Raw genomic sequence first — 19,155 nt, forward strand, 5'->3', positions numbered from 1 at the left:
GGCCTATGGGGAGGTATGAGCAAGCACATCCCTCTTACAAGGTGATGTTGAAGGGAGATGGTTCCGTACCACTTTGTGTGCTGTGCCAGGGCTTTGTGTGACGTGGGCTGGAAACAGCATCCCAAAGGCTTGCAATTGGTTTTGCCACTGAGTTCCGTAAGAGCGGGATTTGGGATGAGAGGAATCCAGCATGGTCAGAACTGCAGGGAATAGAACTGGTGACAGCAAGAACGCCACAGTACCCAGGGATGGGTGACCCGACAGACCTGCAGGACACCTGAGGACCAGCACTTGGAATTCCCTTGGCCACCTTACTGAGGTTGGGAATGAGTGGGGGAAAGCCTATGCTGGGATGCCTGGGGCCTCTTAGCTACAGCACATACTGAACGGGAGGTGGTTTGTGGCAGCAGGCTCTGCTCTGCTCATCAAGAGCTCACCAACAGCCCCTGCTCCCTCTGCTGCCTTCTGTGCCTGATGGGAAACTCCAGGGTGGGTTTTGCTTTGAGGGATAGTATCCTGCCCCCCCCCCCCCCCCCCCCACCAGCCCTGAATCCCTGATTACTTGCTAATTGCTTGACACACTCTACTTGCGATGCAGGAGACAGGCTCACGTCATCCTCTGCGGTTTGCCAGGGGAGAGCGTGAACCTCTTTTTGCCTTGCCTTGAAATAGATGATGAAAAAGAATAGAGCTCCATCTGATTAATGTGGAAACTTCAACCTGCTTCCCTGCGTTGGCATCCGGGCCTCGGCTGTCTTAGCGTCACCGTGTGGTTTTGGGGGGCAACTGGGAGCTGTTGGTGGGCTCCTCTTCGAGGTCTATCCATAATCCCCAGCCGCTGGAGACATTCTGGGTCTGTGCAGCAGTCACGGAAGGATTCAGGTGGTTGCATCGAGGCGCTGCTGAGATAATACCTCAAGGGCTCCTATTCAAACCCACTGGGGCCTTTACAGTTGCATGGTGGAAATCTATTCAGATGCACCATGGCTTTTCAGTGAGGCAGAGGAGGAGGGCAGCTCCATGCAGGGGGGAGCAGGGGACCAGCACCACTCAGATACAGCCCTTCGAAAAGGATGGAAGTAGTCAAGTTAAAGGTAGTTTGGGGGTTTGAGCCTTGCAGATGCAGTGACAAGGGATGCCTTGCTGATGCTTCAGACCCAGCTTGTGCCTGTGAGCTTAAATACTGGCTTCCCTACCTGGCTCACCAGGTTTGCCTCCTGCATCACCTCTCTGGGGTAGATCCTGCCCGGTCCAAGCAGCGCTAAGGTTGCCCAGAGGGATGTGGCATGGGGGTGACAGGAAGGTCTGTGCTATTGAATGCATGGGGTTCCAAAGGGTTTGCATCCATCGTGGCACCGAAGGTGACTTTGGGATGAAGTGTGTCCTCAGGGCAAAGTGAAGGGAGTCTGAAGGGGGACTGAACACGTACGATGGAGTACATCAGGTCAGATCTGTTCACCTGAGCCCTTGTGCAGGGGAGTCATTGTCCCAGAGGGAAGGGAGCTGGACTTTGGAGAAGCAGGGTGCTTGCACATCCAGCTCCTTCTTTTGCAGCCATTTGCCTGCCCTGGGCTGCTGGGAACACCATCCCCACAGCCTGCCCTGGAAAAGCATCATTCTGCTCTCTCTGATTTCAGGCACGCTGGCAGGAGGGAGGAGGTGAGACAGGGTGGGCAGGTTCAGCTCTTGCCAACCACGCAGTGCCCTTGATGTGGCTGTTGATGCCCAGAGCCCACCACAGGCTCTGGAAGGAGAAGACAGGACCCAAGTTGCTGGTGATGCAGTAAAGCATCCCTGAGCATTGACACGTGCACAGCAGCAGGTCAGGATGCTGTTTGCTTTGCTCTACCACTTGCAAATCAAAGTACACCCCTGGGGACCCATTCCACCCCCCTCCTGCACCGCTCCATCCCCATCCCGGTTATCCCAGCATCACACACATGGCGTGAAATCTTCCACCCTGTGCAGAAAGGGGAGAGAAATCAGCATCAAATCTCTCATGAGGGGAAGCGGAGGGGATGAATTCACCTTGCTGAGAGGCTGGAAGGAAGCCGAGTGGATGAATCTGCTGTCGCTCATCACCGGTGTAGCAGCGCCCGGGGAGGTCGGATGCTTTCGGGTGCTGATGTGCTCGGCTCCTCTCTCTGCTTCCCGCACCGGGCTCTGTGAATCAGCATTTCTGCACTCGAAACCAGACAGGAGGGGCGAGGGGAGCCTGGAGGGGAGGAGGATGGAAAGAGGGGGGGGAACCTCATTGAAAAGGGGCAGCCTGTTTGCTGGGGGTGGTCTCATGCCGCGGATCCGCAATCTGCTCCCTCTGGGTTCTTCCTCATTACCGCCGTCCACCCCTCGTGCGCGCGGCGAGGTGATGCTTCCCCTTCTCCCTCCCTCCATCCCTTCCCACCCCTGGGCGACAGGGGAATGTGACAAGCTGGCACCGGGAAGGAGGCATGAAAGCGAATGTGATCCGGCTGCGGCTCCCGAGCTGGGAACCTGGGGAGATCCAGTTACAGCAACGGGGGGTTAGAACAAAAGGGATTGGCCTCCGGGATCAATTCCTCTCCCATTTTCCGGGCTGTGCACGTGCACGCGCGGAGCAGCCTCTGGCTCTGGCTCTGCAGCAAGAGCAGCCGCGGGGCCCATTGAGCACCAGAGACAGGTTCTTCTCCATAGGGCTCCACGATGCTTCCTTTTTCCCAAAGCAAGGAGAGCAGGGGGATCCCCTGGGAGAAGCCTAGAAATAGCAAGGCCAGGCTTTGCAGTGCTTGGAAACCAGGTTGGTGGTTGTTGGGAGCTCCAGCCTTTCCACTGCTTGTGGGCTGACCCATGGGTCTGGGACCAAGATGCTTGTGGCCCCCATGGGTCATTCCCTGTTTCCCAGGCGTTTCGAGGTGATACCTCCTCCCTCCATCACAAGGGAGCAAAACCCTAACCCCTAAAAAGCCTTTCCTATAATATTATGGCTGTGCCAACACCGTGTTAACCGAGATGCTTTTAACCCACAACCGTAACAGGGCTGGGGGCACAGTGAGTGTTTCACACAACTGGCTTGGGGAATTATCAGGGTCCTGCACCCTGGGATGCTTGGATGTGCTGTTTGAGAAGGGATTGGGCTTATTTGGGGTTGGTTGGGGGGGTTTAGTTTTGCCGTATTGCCTTCTCCCAAATGCTGCTGGGGATGAGCTGTGGAGAGCACAGATGTGCATCCCGAGCATACCGCAGCGAGGTTCCTGATTTAAGGACTGTGATTAACCTCTTCCCGACAGTTGCTAACCAGGTGCAGCATTGGAACGGGAAGGGGAGGAATCTCAGTGGGAACAGCCAGTTTTCCTCCATCACCTGGAGAGATGCGGGCGGATGCCATTTTCTGCTTGGAAATCAGGCAGGATTTAGGAACTATAAAGGTTGCAGGGACACCCCTTTTGTGTCAGCATTGCCCTATAGCTGCTTTCCGGAGCCCATCTCCTCCTTTCCAGCTTGGAATCCTTCAAACAAGGCGTCGATGTAGTGTGAATCTGGTGCAAAGCGTGCCGGTGTGTGGGATGATGGGCTGTAGAGCGTGCCCCACTTGGGAATATGGATGAAGGGATGCTAATGAGAAACGAGGTGGAAAATCACCCTGGAATTCCTGTCCTTTGTCTCATGAGTCTGAGCTGGAAGAGCAGCATCTCTTGTGCAGAAAGTGCTGTGGTATCTCCTAGGCATCCCTGCATGCGTGGCCATGCACATGGATGTGGCCAGTCCAGGTTTCCATGGGACTTTGCTCTTTGGAAAGCTGGGTGTCAGGAAAGAAAGTGGTTTTCCATGGTTAGCAGGGAAAGGGGGAGCTATTGTGACTTCTGTTTAAACCAGGGTTAAACCAGGAGATGCCAAACTTGCTTGTTTTAGGATATATATGGGAATCAGGGCTGCCACTGGCTCCGAGGTCTGGTTTTCATGTGTGATGCTGGTAACTGCTGTATCCTAGAATCCCAAACTGGTTTGGCTTGAAGAGACCTTAAAGCTCATCCAGCTCCAACCCCCGCCATGGGCAGGGACACCTTCCACTAGAGCAGCTTGCTCCAAGCCCCATCCAACCCGGCCTCACCCCAAACACTGCTCTGGCATCAGGGTTGGTTTTAGATCAGCTTTGAAGGTGCCCACTTCTGGCACTGCGATGCGTGTGTGCATGGGCTTCTGCTCCTTGGCTTTTGGAGCACTGGACTCTTACTCCTGTTCCAGCCATTGTCTGGCTGGTTTTGGGATTCCCTTATCATACCTCTTCCCATTTGCATCTCCCTGTCTCTCAACTGCAGCCAAACCCCTCTATTTCCCCCCAGAGAGTAGGCTGCAGGCTGTGTTTCACACCGGAGCATCCCTAGGCAAGGAATAACAGTCGCTGTGCTCCAGATACGTGGTGGAGTCAAGAGCTGTGGTATCCTTTGGGGGAATAACAGGGAGAGAACGGGAAGGGGACCAGGAAATAGGGGAACCCCCAAAGCGAGCGGAAGATGGGCTTGGGAAACGTGAAAAGACAGGAAAACATGTATTAAAACCAATTGAAAGCTGCCCTAACCAAGGATTTCAACTGAAACCAAAGCCTTGGGGAGGGAGGAAATGAATCGATTGTTATTTTATTGCTTGATATTGGGGTTTTGCTACAACGATGATTCGTTAAATGCAAATAAAGGGGTTTGAGGAAGCAGGATGGGGTTGGGGGGGGGGGGGAGATGGAGGACACGCGGGGTGAAGCGAGCGCGATGTCGGTTTTGCATCGCTCGCTGCGTTCCTGGCAGGTCTTTTGTAACATCTGTTCGGCATAAACCAAACATCATTTCCATCGCTCGCCGCCTGAGATGGCTCCTGCGAAAACAGCTCCAACCTGTCCAGGAATTTGCCTTGGAAGTTGCCCTCCCCTCTCCTCACGCCTCCTCTTCTCCAGGGGAGATTTCCTTCCTGCGCTTCCCAGGGGCTCCATTAGCCCCACATTAAAGCCTTTTTTGACTTTGCTCTCAAACTCTCCATCGGAGGAAAAGGAATTCTAATAAACCGCTGGGAAGACTCTGCTATTCACTCTTTCCATGGAAACACGGCGCTGCCTCGGAGCACAGCTCCTCTCCACGGAGCTTGGGTCATGGCAGGAGGAGACCAAGGAGGGATGGAGAGATGGTTTCCATTATAAGAGACCTTTTGAGAGGGGTAATCACTGCTCTCCCACTGAGGAAAGCCTTGGAGATGGCAGGGGCCTCGGTGTGCTGCGGGAGCAGGGCTGGCTTCTGAGGAGGTAGTGATGGGAAGTGGTGATGTGCTGGGCATGGAGAAACTCATTAAAACAGCTGATTAGTGGCAATTAAGGCACCCAGGACCAATTCCCTCGTCTCAATGGAAGGGATGGGTCCAGGAGGGATGAGAGCGATCCATTGGACCTGGTGCTGCAGGCAAAGGCTGCATAGAGGGTTTGGAGCTGAGGACATGGAGGCAGGGTCTCAGGAGGACGTTGGTGGCTCCTTATCCGAAGCAGAGCATCAGACCAGGCCAATACATTCCCCAAAGCCATGTTTGCTTTGGGAGGGGGTTTCTGGCTGTTCCTGTACCCTGGTCCAAGGAGGTCAGCACTATGCCCCCTTACCTAAAGCGAGTGGGTATCATTAATTCCTCTCCTTGCAGGCACAGTTGTCCTGAGCGTTGCTGCTGCAAGATGAAGGATTTATATCTATATATTTTAAGCGTGAGGAAGCTTGTTAGAAATAGCCCGAAGGGCAGAGTTAGGAAATGAAAATCCATTGGATCTGCTTGGAGCCGGTGCGCGGAGCTTGATGAGAGCTGAGGCAGGGCTGCCTGCTCTCTGCCTGCGAGGAGCCACGAGTGTGGGGTGTGTGGCACTGGGTGCGTGAGGGGATGAGAGCAATCCATTGGGAAAATCAGACAGAAAGAGGGATGAAAGGGAGGGGAATGAGGAAGAGCTGGCTCAGAGCATCCCATGTAGGCGCTGGGGAGGTCCCAGGGACCCCAGGCCAGTGGAGCATGGCAAGAGCAGGCAAGAAGGGGATGCTGGCGGAGCAAAGCTCGTTCTTCTCAGCACTGAGGATGATTCCTTATCCTTGTAGGTCACAGTGGTGAGACACCGAGGAGCATCTTTGCTTTAGCAGCTCCAGAAGTGACAGTGCAATGAGTCATTATTTTGTATGTAGCCGGGGCAGGGGGTTACTTCCAGTGAAGCTTCTGACTTTGACTGGCAAGTTGAGCCCTGTTCTTGCAATAGGGAGGTTGGGAAGAGGCTTTTTGGTGCTGGTTGTGATGGGTTTGTCTTAGCTTAGGGTGAGATCTGCTCCATGCAGGTAGGCAGTGACTACAAGGAGCATGGGGATGGATCAGCACCTATGGTAGGCGCTGTGTGCCACACATGGGGGTGCTCCAGAGCCAGATTTCATCAAGAGGCTGGAAACTCTCCCGTTCACACAACTGCTCATCAGCATCTTCTACAAGCTCAGATGCTGTAATGAGTAAAGTTAATTGCTGTCATAGGTGATGGTCTCCTACCCAGCCAGTGGTTGGGTTGAGACAGGCACGGCTGTGTTATGTAAATGGAGGTGATGTGGGTGCTGGCACCTCGGAGGTACTGAGGAGTCATGAAACCAGCCTTTGTGAACCCATAAATTGCAGTCACAGACTATAAATGGCTGGAAAAATCACAGCGTTTAATAAACAAAGTGTTTGGCACTGATTTGATTTGCATATGGGGCTCTCCAGGGTTTGTGGTTTCAGCATTGCTCCTCACCACAGTGAGGTCAGGGTTCAAGGAGAGGAGAGCTGAGGTTCTCCTGAAATCACAGCCCTCCCAGAGGCAGGGATTTCAAACATTCCAGTCTGGATGGACCAGATTGATGGATTGATGGGATTGCAGTGTAAAACTAACAAATGCTTTAGTCTTTTCTCAGTCCCATAGGAGATGATGCCCGTTGGGTGTGTGTCCCACCGTGGCTTTACTAGGGCGGCAATCACAGCCCATGGTGCCAAATGGTGAAAGAGCTCTTCCCTATGAAGGGCAGGGGGGATCAGTGGTTATGGGGGATAAATACAGGGTCCCCGGAGAGCCATGAGGTCCCGGCTCAGTTTACCATCCTACAGAGAGACACGTGTGAAGTCGGAGCGTGTTGTGGTGTATTAGCTATAAACAGCCAGGCTGGGATGGCACTGGGGAGAAAAGGGATGGGGGAAAGCAAGAGCCGAGCGGTTTCCTTTGGCAGATGCTGGTTCCCCTTATGAGGTTGGGTCTGTTTTGCAAGCTCGATGCCTCCTATCTCAAGTAATTAACAGGGAAAAGAGAGGGCCTGGTTATCCATCCTTCAAGAGCAAGGGGTTGAATTGAAAGGCAGCGCCTTGGAAGTGGATCAAATAGCTCTCCAGCCCCCCGCGTACGGCTCGGGAACTTGCCGCCGTGCTGCGTTATCAAGGTGAACAGCTTTAGTTCAATTAAAGAGCGGCTCAGAGCGGCGGCGTGGGAGGAGGCAGGGATGGGCGTTTGCACCCTCCGGGCAGGAGCTGGTGTGCAGTGGAACCGCACGGCAGCGACCCCGGTGCGAGCCAGGGCTACCAAAGCGATGCTTCCCCCTTTGCGAAGGGACCAGCTCCTTTATGCTCGCCTCTGCGGCGGGTTTTATCCGTGGAAAAGCAGTGTGTGGGGAAGGATCGCTCTTTGTTACCGTTTCCTTTTCCCCCCTTCATTGCTTCTGAAACAACCCCCCCATTCCCAGCGATGAGCTCCCATCACCGCGCACCTAAATCCCTGCAGATGCACGGTGCTGGGAAGCCTGTATTTTCCCTGCCGGTTCCTGCCTGGGCTGCAGCTGGCTATGGCACACAGAGAGAGAAAGCTGCAGGTGTGATTTGTTCATTTGCCTCCACCCCCCAGCGCTGCCTCCCTCCTGCTTTCCCATCCTCTCTGAGCCCACCTTGCTCATCCCACCCCAGCGCATCACTGTGCGGCGAGACCCGCATCCCACCGGGGATGCAGCGCCGGCGAAGGGCTGGGATGGCTGGGGTTGGCTTGTGTGTGTATATAGAGGGGAAAGGGGGGGTTAATCTGATCCCTTGGAAGGGGGGGGGGAATCACAACTATAAAGAAGGCATCAGCCTCCTCCTTTTCCCTCTCCCCCGCTCCAGAGGATTAAGCCTAAGGGAAAAAAAAAACGGGGGGGGGGGGGAAATGTCTGCAGCTTTCTGTTGACCCTGCATGATGGCATTTTTGCGCTCTGTGTGCTGCCTCTGCTGATTGCTATTCCTGGCACAAACACACACACACAGCTCACACACACACACACACACACACACGCTCTAGCACGGCTCACACAGCGAGCCCACTCCAAATAACAACCTCCCCCCCCCCCCAAACCATCCCCTCCAACCCCAAAAGCGTTGCCCCTTCATCCCCTATGGTGTGTGCGGGGAGAGCATCCAGCGCCCGGTGCCGCTCGCCCTCTCCTCCACCCCACTTCTCACCTCGTCCCCAGCTCCAAGCGAGCACTTTCTGCCGGAGCCGCCCGCAGCCAGAGCCCTCCACCACTCCTACCGCTGGCATTACATTTTCAGGCTGGATGCTATAGGGCCGTTTCTAATTACCTTATATCCCCTAGTGGTCTATGAATAATGGTTAGTGAAGGAGCTCAGAAGGGCTGCTGAGAAGGGAAAGGCAAAAAAAAAAAAAAAAAAAAAAGCAAGAAAAAAAAGAGGAGAATTGTGCTATTTCTCACGTTTTTTTTCCTAAGGATCTAATCTGGCTACTGTGCTCGGGAAGAGGAGGAGAGCGAGCCAGCAGGAGCGATTGGAGAGCGCGAGGACCATCGCAGGTATTGTTGCAAGCTGCATCTTTGTGCCCTTTTTTATCCCCCTTTTTTTTTTTTTCCCCCCTGCTTTTCCTTATGGAAGAATTGATGGGGGGGGGGGATGTGGATGGAGCTTTAGCCCAGATTTATTTTCCTCTCGTGCAACTCGTGTGCTGCTGTGATTGAAGGGATGCACGGCGCCGGGAGCGCGGAGTTTGGGAAAGGGGGGGGTGTTGTACGTATGTGTGTGTGTGTGTGTGTGTGTGTGTGTGTGTGTGTCCTATGGAGGAAGGAGGAGGAGGAGGAAGGGGGGGGGGGAATTGTTTTGCTTTTCTGGAAGTAATAAAGGAATCTGCAACCGGTCCAACAAAATCCTCCTGACTTGCCGATGGATGGGTGTCGGAACAAAGATACAGCTGAGACTTGGAGTGTATGTGGAAGGGATGCATTCATCCCGCCTTGTCCTGACTCCTACTTTCCCCAAAAGTTGAAACCATAACAGGCGCGGGGGCTGCTTAAAGCCCTCGGGGAGTGGGAATCTTCCATGGGAAGCGGGTTGAATGGAGGAGTTATGGATGTGCATGGGGGTTTCTACTTACAAAAGTTGCGGCGGTTGGGCGCCTGGCTTCTCGCTGCCGTTGTCTGCACGTGAGGACGCTGCCTTGATGGATTCCCTTTCTTTTATTCGGTGGCTGGATGGTGGGGAAGGGAAAACAGAGCTGGATCTGGCAGATAACCCCTGGAATCGCGGGGCTTGCACATCTGGCTGCGCCTTTCCAAAGCCCCTCGCTGGGACTTTCGCCTCCCGCTTCCTTGTTCTCCCACGGCACATTTTTGCCTCCCCCCCCGCTTCCCAAATCCACATTAATAAACAAACAAACCAGGGAATAACGGGGGAGCTCAGAGCCCTGCTGCTGGAAAAGGAGGGGATAAAAAGGGGGGGGGGGGGGGAGGTGTCTGTGTGTGCTTTTGTTTTAAATAGGGAAAGGGCGATGATTGAAAACATATGAATAGGATGCAGTGCGGAGCGGGCGTGTTACGGAGCCGGGGGGAGACGGAAAACTGCTTATACGACAGAAGCAGAGCTTGAATGAGTGTGGGGAGATGAAAGGAGAGGGGTCCGTCCCTCAACCCCGGCTGTGGAGGGGGGGGTGGCATTCCCGAAGGCAAAGGAATGCTCTCAGGGAGGGGAAACTCGCTGGGGAGGAATAAAACCTAAACCTGGAGTGAAGCGTGCGGTTATATCCCATCCAACTTTGCCGGCTGCGGCGTTAACGGAGCTAATTGTAATTGTAAAATCCAAGGGGAAAACGCCTGTGTGGGAAGGGGGTGGGGGATGTCCCAAAATCCCGTTCCCCCCCCCCCCCGCCCCCCCCCAAAAAAGAAACCCGCCGATGTTGTGTTTATTTGGGTGGAAATAAGGATGGAGCAACGGCCCTGGGGAGGGCTGTGTTCCCCCCGGGAATGGCTCCAAAACCACACTGGTGCTGCCCTTCCCTGCCTGCCCTTCGCTGCCTGCCCTGCCTGGCCTTGCTTTTGTGTTTGTTTGCTTCCAAGGATGGAGGTGGGGGGGGGCAAGAGAAAGGAGCCAGGGGGGGTGTGAGAAGGCGGGGAGAAGCCGTGAGGGCGGAGAGCCGATTTAAATTGGACTTAATGGATTCCCAGGGCAGCTCTTTTAGATGAAAGTCAAAATAAGAGCCAAAGTGAATCTCAGCAGACCTGTCTGTTGCATTAGAGATGCAGCCTTCCTCTCCCTCCCTCCCTTCCTCCCTCCCTTCCCTTTTATTCTTTAAAGGAGAAGGGGGAAAGAAGTGTTATCCATACGGAAGACAGTGTGGAGTTTCTCGTTCCTATAATGTGAGCTCTAATTGAAGAACTTGCAGCCTCTTGGGAGAGCCTTTACTGATCGCTGCTTTTGTTATTCACGCCGTGCTCTGTTTTATTGAGGGTTTTAAGGGGGGCTGACTCAAGTCTGGTTGTGCCAGGGGTGTGATGCTGTGTGTTGTCCCCCCCCAAGCTGGCTCCATAGGCTGCTGATAGGGGAGTCCTCCCAGGGGGGCTGTGTGGTGTTGAGGAGGAGATGTGCAGCTCAAAGAACCCCAGGAGCTGATGGGGAGATGCTGCAGTGGGGCCTCTTGTCCTCGCAGGACCCCCTGGGCAGTGGGATGGGTGCTGTCCACTGGGGATTTGAGGGGCCCTTTGAGCCCCATGTGGTGTCAGGGTACCCTAAACCTGCATGGTGCAGAGGGCACAGTGTAGCCCCACTGTCACTGCTCTCCTGGTTCATAGGGGTCCGGGGTGGCTGTCTGCATCCAGAGCGTCACCCAGAGGGGACAGGCATAGTGCCAAAGCCACGTGGGTCCTCTGCCTGCTCAGGGGACACGGGCACCGAATGGCAGGACCTGTGCCAGGTCCTCCTGCCTTTTCCATTGCCCAGCAATTCGGGGTGGGGATGGGGACTGGTAGATGGAGCTCCCCTTACTGGGGTCTCATTGCTCCCATTCCCCTTCCCAAGCCCTCTCGGGTGGCCACAGCATCTCTGTGACCATGGGGCTGTCCCCAAGCCCTGTGTCCCCATGTGGTCCGACGGTGATGCTGTGCTGGTTTGGTGCAGATCCCTGTTGCCCCCATGTCCCTTTCCAAACCCTTTTGCAGCTATACTTAAGCTCTACGTGGATGAAAACAAGAGCTACGAGCCCTGAGGATGCTCTTGGTGGTATTTGGTGGCTGTGGGACTGAGTCTGGCTTTGGATGATGATGTGCAAGCAGGATGAGGCTCCGCCAGCCCATCAGCTTAGCATGGAGGCAAAGCAGTTAACCTGGACGTCTGATCTCCCCGAGAGCTGTGTATTGACCCTGACAGCGATGCATCAGGAGCGACAGACTCTCCATCATCGATCCCTCTCCTCCCATCGCCAGGTGTCGACACTGACGGTCGTGGAGCCGGCTTTCATTTCAGGCCTCTGGCTCCAGCGTGTAACACTTAGCCGCGGTCCCAAGGTGCCAGCCAGGCTTTGCAAACAAACACCTCCACAGCCATCTTGATGTCCCCATTTTGTGGCAGGGATGGAGATGGGGCTCACAAAGGACCCAGGATCCCTGGCTCCCATCATCCATCCCTGGCAGCCTTTAGTGGAGGATGCACCTGGAGCTCCTTTGCTAGAAAAACCCTGCGGTCTGGTCCCCTTGTGCCATCAGTGTCAAGCACCAGAGGATGCTCCTGAGCTGGGGAGTCCTCATCCTTGTGCAGCCTGTGCCGTGTGACCTTATCTGGCCAGGATACCTCTTAACCCTCTCTGCCTGTGCAGCGGCCGTTGCCTGACCTGATGGGCACATGGAGATGTGATGGGGATGGTGGTGTTTTATGTTGGTGCCTTCATCTTGGGCAGTCCGAAGGCGCTGGCACGCCGCCTCTCCTCCTTCCCAGCATCTTGAGGTTTCCGAGACACACGCAGCCAAGCTGAGGCTGAAAAAGCTGCTTGTGGTTCAAGAGCATCTCCTCAATGGAGGAGAGAGGGAAGCTTTTCATTCCTCCCTTTCTTTTGGAGCTCGCCAAGCTCCACTCACCGGCACAGGGGCTCTTCCTTCTTCCCCTCCCTGCAAGGGAACGTTAAAAGCCAGGGGCAGTGGGTATCTTGACACCCCGTCAATCTGAGCCTTTTACAGCAGCAGTCTCTGAAGGCTGGCACTCTGCTGCACAGAAGAAAACAAGTGAGAAGAGAGGGGGAGGCGGGAGCAAGCCTTTGCAGCCGGCAATCGATAATTGCGGTGTCAGTCACTGCCTAGGAAGTTCCTGCATCCCCGCTGGCGCTGATGGAGAGGGGAGAAGGGAAGGGCTCTGCCCCACACAGCATCGGCCATGGGGCAAGGGAGTGATGGAGGGCGAGAGCCTGGCCCCGAGCAGGAGCCTCTGACTGCATTACTCACCACTTGATGTAGCGTGAACCTTTCAACTCCCTCCCCTTGGGGATGGAGCGGGCTGGGCAGAAGGTGTCGATGGAAAACGCTTTGCTCTCTCCCATTGGAGGGGTTTGGTTTTCCCTTTTCCTTCTATTTTTACCTTCCCCCACACTCTGTGGGCATTTTGAGGTCGACTATTCCCCCAAACCCATGAAAGAAACCCCCGAAACACCCCCAGCGCAGCTCCCCCTCGTGTGCGTCTCCTAAGATGAGGCAAAAGATCAAGGAATTCTGCCTTTTGTGCAGCTTTCAAGAGCAAAGATGCGCCGGTGAAAAGGGGAGGCTCAGAGTACCAGGCGCACACAAGTGTTAAAGGAGAGGCTTCCCTTTTGTCTCCAAGGCAATCAGCCGGCGAAGGGATCCACAAATTAATTAACAATTGCTCTGTCTTGATTGAGTTATTCCTGCTCGCATCCCACCTGCCTATCAAAAGACTGGGAATGGCAGGAGGAAATTCCTGTTTCTTTCCCAAACAGCTCAGGCACGTAGTGCAGAGCGTCTCGCTCGCCTTTCATCCCAGGCAGCAAAGGAAATAAAGCAAGGAAGGGCTGGCGCTGTATCCAAAGGGATCTCTCCCGAAGGATGCGTCCCCCTCTCCCATGCTAACAAATGCTGCGGTATTTGGGCCATTGGGAAGAGAAATGGCCAGATTTACGTGGCACACATGGGCCAAATTGTGGTTGTAACTCCGTGAAGTTGATGGAGATCCATTGGAGATTGATTTGGCTCAAGGGCTGGCTCTTGCTCCATGGGGAATAGGCTGGATCTCTGCCTTGGTTGAAACGAGAGGTATTCAAATGGGTTTGTTGTGGCTATGCCCAAGTGGTAGAGCCGAGCAAAATTCCCAGCTGGTTGTATCCCTGGTGCCAAAGCACCATAAATACACCCCGACCTGTCAAGTTGTGCATGTTCACTACCGCATTTACCACCGAGGCTGTTTTAAGGGGGTAGATTTATATGCAGGGGCTGTACAGAAGCCTCCCTGTGTGCTTTACTAAGAGGTTTGAACTCCATCCCAGCATCCTGGTGCAGGGAAGCCTGTCTCTCCTCCTCCTTATGGGATTTCAACCCACACTGAGCCTGTGCCAGGGCTAAGCCGAGCCGGAGCCCAAGAAAACCCAACTCCTTGTCGCTGGCTCAGTTTGGGGCTCTGTTGTGGTTTGGGGGGAGCAGCATCAGTCAGTGCCTGCGAGCTGGATTCGGGGGGTTGGTTTTGCTGCTTTGCAGTCAGCCCTTGCTGCTTCCTCTGCTTTATTGTCATCTCCGCTCTTAGTCACCGCTCGATGCCTCACCAGGGGACACCGCTCCTGCTGCATTTATGGCAGCCACTAAAATTGGCTCTCGGTGCTTGTGTTCCGATGGGGAGGGACTTTGAGCATCAGGGAGGCTTTGCCCGTCTCCGTTATAGCCCTCGGCACGGCGTGGGGCGTGCAGAGGAGCTGCAGGGCAGGTCGGTCGCAGTGTTGATCCTCCCATCTCCGCTGGGTACCATCCAGAGGGGATACAGGAGCAGCGGTGGGAAGCAGCGTCACCGGCCACATTCTCGGATGGAGATGCCCGGTGTGTAAATGAAAATGAGATGCTCCATAAAGTAGGAAAGAGCAATTAAAGAGACGTGGGCACTCACTGATCCAGAGAGACACAAACCCACCCCCATCACCACGCATCCCAGCTTGGCTGTCGCTGGGTAACTCCCCACATCGCCTCATCCTGTAATAGCATGTCCTTCACCCTGCCTGTCGCTGTATGATCTATAGGACAAGGCTGGCCTCTTCATACCACTGCCTTTCACCATCCTGGAGACCGGATTCTCCGGAGGAGGCTCTAGTCCTATCATAGCATGTCCTTCACCGTGACTGCCGCTGGAGGAGACACGGCAGCGTGGGGCTCTAATACCTTGTAATTCACTGTGACTGCTGTGGCAGGACCTGCACCGTGCTGCGCTGCGGCAGCCCTTTGCCTTTCACATCTGCTCTCTTGCTTTGGAGCAAGGGCTGGGTGGGAAGGATGCATGCAGGGGGGATGTTGGAGGTGCCCCAGGGTTGGAGCCTGGTCCCGTTATCCCGGTTGTTATGGGAAAGGTGCTGAGCATCCCTGGAGCATGGTCACATCCTTCCTTCTGGGTGGTTTGAAGGATGAAGTCCCTCTGGAGAAGGGATGCCTGGGGCCAGACCCTTCCTTGAATAGGGGAGAAATCCCTATCTGAGCGTGTCAGGGTGAGAAATGGCCCTCGGATGCAGGAGAAGCATCCTTCGTCTGCGTGGTTCTCAGGCAGCATAGTAAATGTCAAAAGCCTGGTGCACTCAAAGGAGAAGGGGACTTTTGGCTACTGAACACATTTGTTCCCTTTGAAGACTTACAGGATTCTCTGATGCTTCCCTCTTTGCTGGTTAAGCCGGTTCCTTTCCCAGTTAGATAGAAATGGTTTCTTGATGGCTGCCATCAATAAAGCCCTTGGGGAGGCTCCACTGTGGGCATTGGCTGTGCTGTTCTGGTCCCCTCAGGAACCAGGTTTGCTGCTGTTGCTTTGCCTTAGAATCCCAGGCTGGTTTGGGTTGGAAGGGACCTTAAAGCTCATCCAGCTCCAACCCCTGCCACGGGCAGGGACCCCTTCCACTGGAGCAGGGTGATCCAAGCCCCTGTGTCCAACCTGGCCTTGAACACTGCCAGGGATGGGGCAGCCACAGCTTCTCTGGGCACCCTGTGCCAGCGCCTCAGCACCCTCCCAGGGAAGAGCTTCTGCCTAAGAGCTCATCTCAGTCTCCCCTCTGGCAGGTTAAAGCCATTCCCCTTGGCCTGCCCCTACAGGCCCTTGTCCAAAGCCCCTCTCCAGGTTTCCTGGAGCCCCTTTAGGCACTGGAGCTGTTGTGTTCACTCCAACAGCTCCAAGTCCCTCTCGTGTTGTTGCCCCAGAGCTGGATGCAGGACTGCAGAGGGGGGGGACTCATGAAAGCAGAGCTTTGCTGGCTTTTCTTTGCAGGGTAGGCAATGCAAACCCATGCCAGGAGCTTACAGGAAGAGTAAGGATGAAGGAGAGTGTCCTCAGAGGGCTCCTGTGCTGGGAGAAGGGCACGTTTGGTGATGAAACAGGCAAAGGGACAGGGTTTTGGAGCCAGCGCTTCCCTGCAGCACGATGCTCAGTAGCAGGAGCTGGTGTGTGGCATTGCCAGAGGAGCCATCAGCTTCCTGACAGGAACCCGTGCTCTGGCTTTCCAAAAGCCAGGGGTTGGCATCTCCCATTTCCCTCCCCATATAAATGGGCAGCAATGCTGCTGCTCCCGCTTGGATTGAGGAAGGAGAACCTTGGCCTGGCGGCCTTTCCGTCCCCCCAGCATCCTGGGTTACATCTCTGCAAGCAGCTGTAAGAGGAGCAGGGATCATTAGCTGGAAGCATCGGATGAGATAGTTTCTTAAAAGGATTGTCTGATTTCTCTATTGATCAGCCTGATTTAAAAGGGGGAGCTGGGTCAGAGGGCATAAATTATCCTTGCAGGAGGGGTGAAGGCCTCAGAGGCTGCACTGCACTTAGCTGCAGTGCTGAGGAATGTGTCTCTCGGTAGGGACGTGCATAGCTGAGCGCCGTGGCCGACGGCCAACTTGGGTCTCCTCTACGCTGCACTGGGAACCGAGTCAAGGGAAGTGCATTTAAACTTGGTTAAAAAGCCTCTCTCTCTGCCAAACTGGTTTCTGCAGCCCCCGCTGGTACTGCAGGGGTCCGTGTTTGGGGCTATACAGGGGGAAGGGGTGGCCCCACATGAGGTTTGGGGTGCGGGGTACCTCTGGCTTCAAGCTCCCTCCATCCCCGTGGAGAGGATGCTCTCAGCCCGCAGGGACCTGTGACCTCTCGCTGGCTTTCCCCAGGCTCCCTGTGTGGTCTCTGGCGAGATGCTGAACCAGGGGAGGTTTCTGCCTCCCTGCCTATAGGATGAAGCTAATCTGAAGCCTGAGGTTGCTGCTTTCCTTGTTCTTGTGATCGCTGCATCTCCTGCCACCGGAGTCACGGGGCTGCAGCCTGTGCTGCAGCACCCCCCGGCCTTATGGCTTATGGGAAAAGGAATGGGAATATGAGACATCATCCCCATTGATTGCAAAGGGTCTGGTTTTGGGACCACATCACATTCCAGTGCAAACCAGCTTGTTCTGCATCAGCGTGGCTCCTTGCAGCATCCACAGAGCTCCCTGGGCAGCCAGGGCTGTAATGACTGCTCACTCCAGGTACAGCTCCTGTAGCACACAGTGGCAAAAGGCAATTACTGCAGTGCATTTGTACCTGTCAGGGTGGAGGGAGCACCCATCTCATAGAATCATGGAATCATGGAATGGTTTGGGTTGGAAAGGACCTTAAGATCATCCAGTTCCAACCCCCGGCCACAGGCAGGGACACCTCATAGTAGACCATGTCCTTCTCACTCCTGGGGCTCTGTCTCAGCACCCACCACGTGAACACAGCATCTCCTGAACTAAGGAGATGCTCCTTGTTTCCTCATCTTCATCCTCATCCTCCTGATGAGGGAGCCTCCTGTGTCCCAGTCAGTGTCCGTCTCTGCCTTCTCCTGGGGTTTGCCACTGGCTGGGGATGAACCAGTGGGATCTGTGATGGGATCGTGTCACCCCAATGGGGCATGAACTGGAGCCAGGACAGGCTGGCTGGTGAGGAGAAGCTGCAGGAGCACTTGTGGGATACCACAGCATCCTCCGGTCGGGGTTTGTGCCTTTCCCAGCCCCAGTGGGGTTTGTTCCTCCTATTTCTGGCTGTGCTGAAGCAAAAGGATGTAAGAAATGTGGTCTCTGGAACATGATGGGGGTGAACACAGGCAGAGATGCTGCAGGCGCTTGGAGCAGGTCTGACGTGCCCTGGCGAGCTCTGGGTTAAGCAGTGCCATGCCACACCACTGGTGTCCCCAAGCTGGGGACATAGCTCAAAGGTGGGGGTCTTTCCCCACTGCTGCCCCACACTCCTCCAGTGCCACCACTACAGCTGAAACCGCTGCCCACCCTCTCACTCCTCCTCTCCCATACACCCTGTGCACGGGGGATGTCAGGAATGGCCCAACCGTTCCCTGTGGCCTAGGGCTTGGGAACGGGAGGAGGAGAACCAAGTCATCACCATGGTCACCTGCCAGGCAGTAAGTAGGGGACCAGTCCCCAGCCCAAGGCACGGTGATGGGCAGAGGGTTCAGACCCAACGCAAGGTGAAGCCGGGCTATGGGCTCACAGCATCAGTGAGCATCAATTCCCAGCATCCCTGCGGCATTGGCCTCCTGGCACGGCTGCGGTAGGAGCCAGTGGCGAGCGGCTGGGCCTGGGAATGCCACTGGAATGCCAGGACACGGCGGGAGGCAGTGGCTGGGCTTGGCTACCATCTTAGAGGGAGTGTGGAGCGGCGGGTGATTATTTCCCTTTCTTAATTGAAATTTCAGCCTCAGTGGTTTGCGGGAGCGGGCGGGAGAAGGAGCACAGGGAAGCATGACTCGACCATGGAGCTCATTGCAGGGCGAGGGGGTGGCAAAGCATCCCGCAGGGTCTGGCATCGATGGGAAGAGATTCCCCGCATCCCACCGCAGGATCAAGCCAACCCCCAGACCGCAGAGATGTGCCTGGTTTTAGCGGGGGAAAGGATGCTGTATTGTGTCGTTATTCCTCTATTTCTGTTTTGCTTGGGATGGAGGGGCCAATTAAATGGAATTAGGCGCTGCAGCCTGGCCCCCCGCGCGGGCTCGGAGCAATCAGGTGTAACGCAGCATGGCTGATGAGAGCCAATCAAGATGTATAAATGAGGTGTTGACATTCAAGCAGCGGGTACCGCGCCGCCCAGCCGCAGCCGCGCTCATGGGCTGCTGAGCCCACGCCATGGATCCAGGCACAGGGATGTGACAGGCGGCAGAAGGGATGGTGCCCAGTGGGGCTCTGGTTCAGCTCCAAAGCATCTCGTGTTAAGGGTGACTCGGGGGAAGCGCTGAGCATCACCCGTGAGGGGGTGATGGGCACAAGGGTAGGTGGTGGGTATCACTGCTGGGATCTGTTTGATGGCAGCCCAGGTACTGATGCGTCGATGCAGCGTGTGGTTAAGGAGATGCAGGAGCCGTCCAGCCCTCTGCAGTGCCATAGGATGCTGGTGCTATGGGGAAACTGAGGCCTGGGGCAAGCTGGTGAGCAAGGGCTGTAATGCTAGGGCTTGGTTTAACCCTCCAGGTTTTGTATTCCTATTGCTGGGGTCATCATAGAATCATGGAATGGTTCAGGTTGGAAGGGACCTTAAAGCTCATCCAGCTCCAAGCAGGGACACCTTTCACTGGACCAGGTTGCTCCAACCTGGCCTTGAGCACTGCCAGGGATGGGGCAGCCACAGCTTCTTGGGCACCCTGTGCCAGCGCCTCAGCACCCTCCCAGGGAA

At 55.3% G+C, this 19,155-nt stretch overlaps 1 protein-coding gene across 2 annotated transcripts in view; it reads left to right on the top strand.

Moving 5' to 3' along the window:
• The window catches only part of RAI1 (retinoic acid induced 1), a 69,709-nt gene that overhangs the window by 24,647 nt on the left and 25,907 nt on the right, over positions 1-19,155 (top strand). Inside the window, exon 2 of one of the 2 annotated variants that reach the window (XM_061473728.1) lies at positions 8,745-8,825. The gene's annotated coding sequence lies outside the window, so the exon portion shown is untranslated. Of the gene's footprint in view, positions 1-8,190; positions 8,826-19,155 lie in introns of those variants that run through there. The other variant, XM_061473729.1, reaches the window with a different exon arrangement.

Source organism: Pezoporus flaviventris, unplaced genomic scaffold, assembly GCF_033815535.1.
Source record: "Pezoporus flaviventris isolate CSIRO_AGI_PZ_B2104156 unplaced genomic scaffold, CSIRO_AGI_Pfla_v1 ptg000078l, whole genome shotgun sequence".
NCBI classification, from domain to species: Eukaryota; Metazoa; Chordata; class Aves; order Psittaciformes; family Psittacidae; genus Pezoporus; species Pezoporus flaviventris.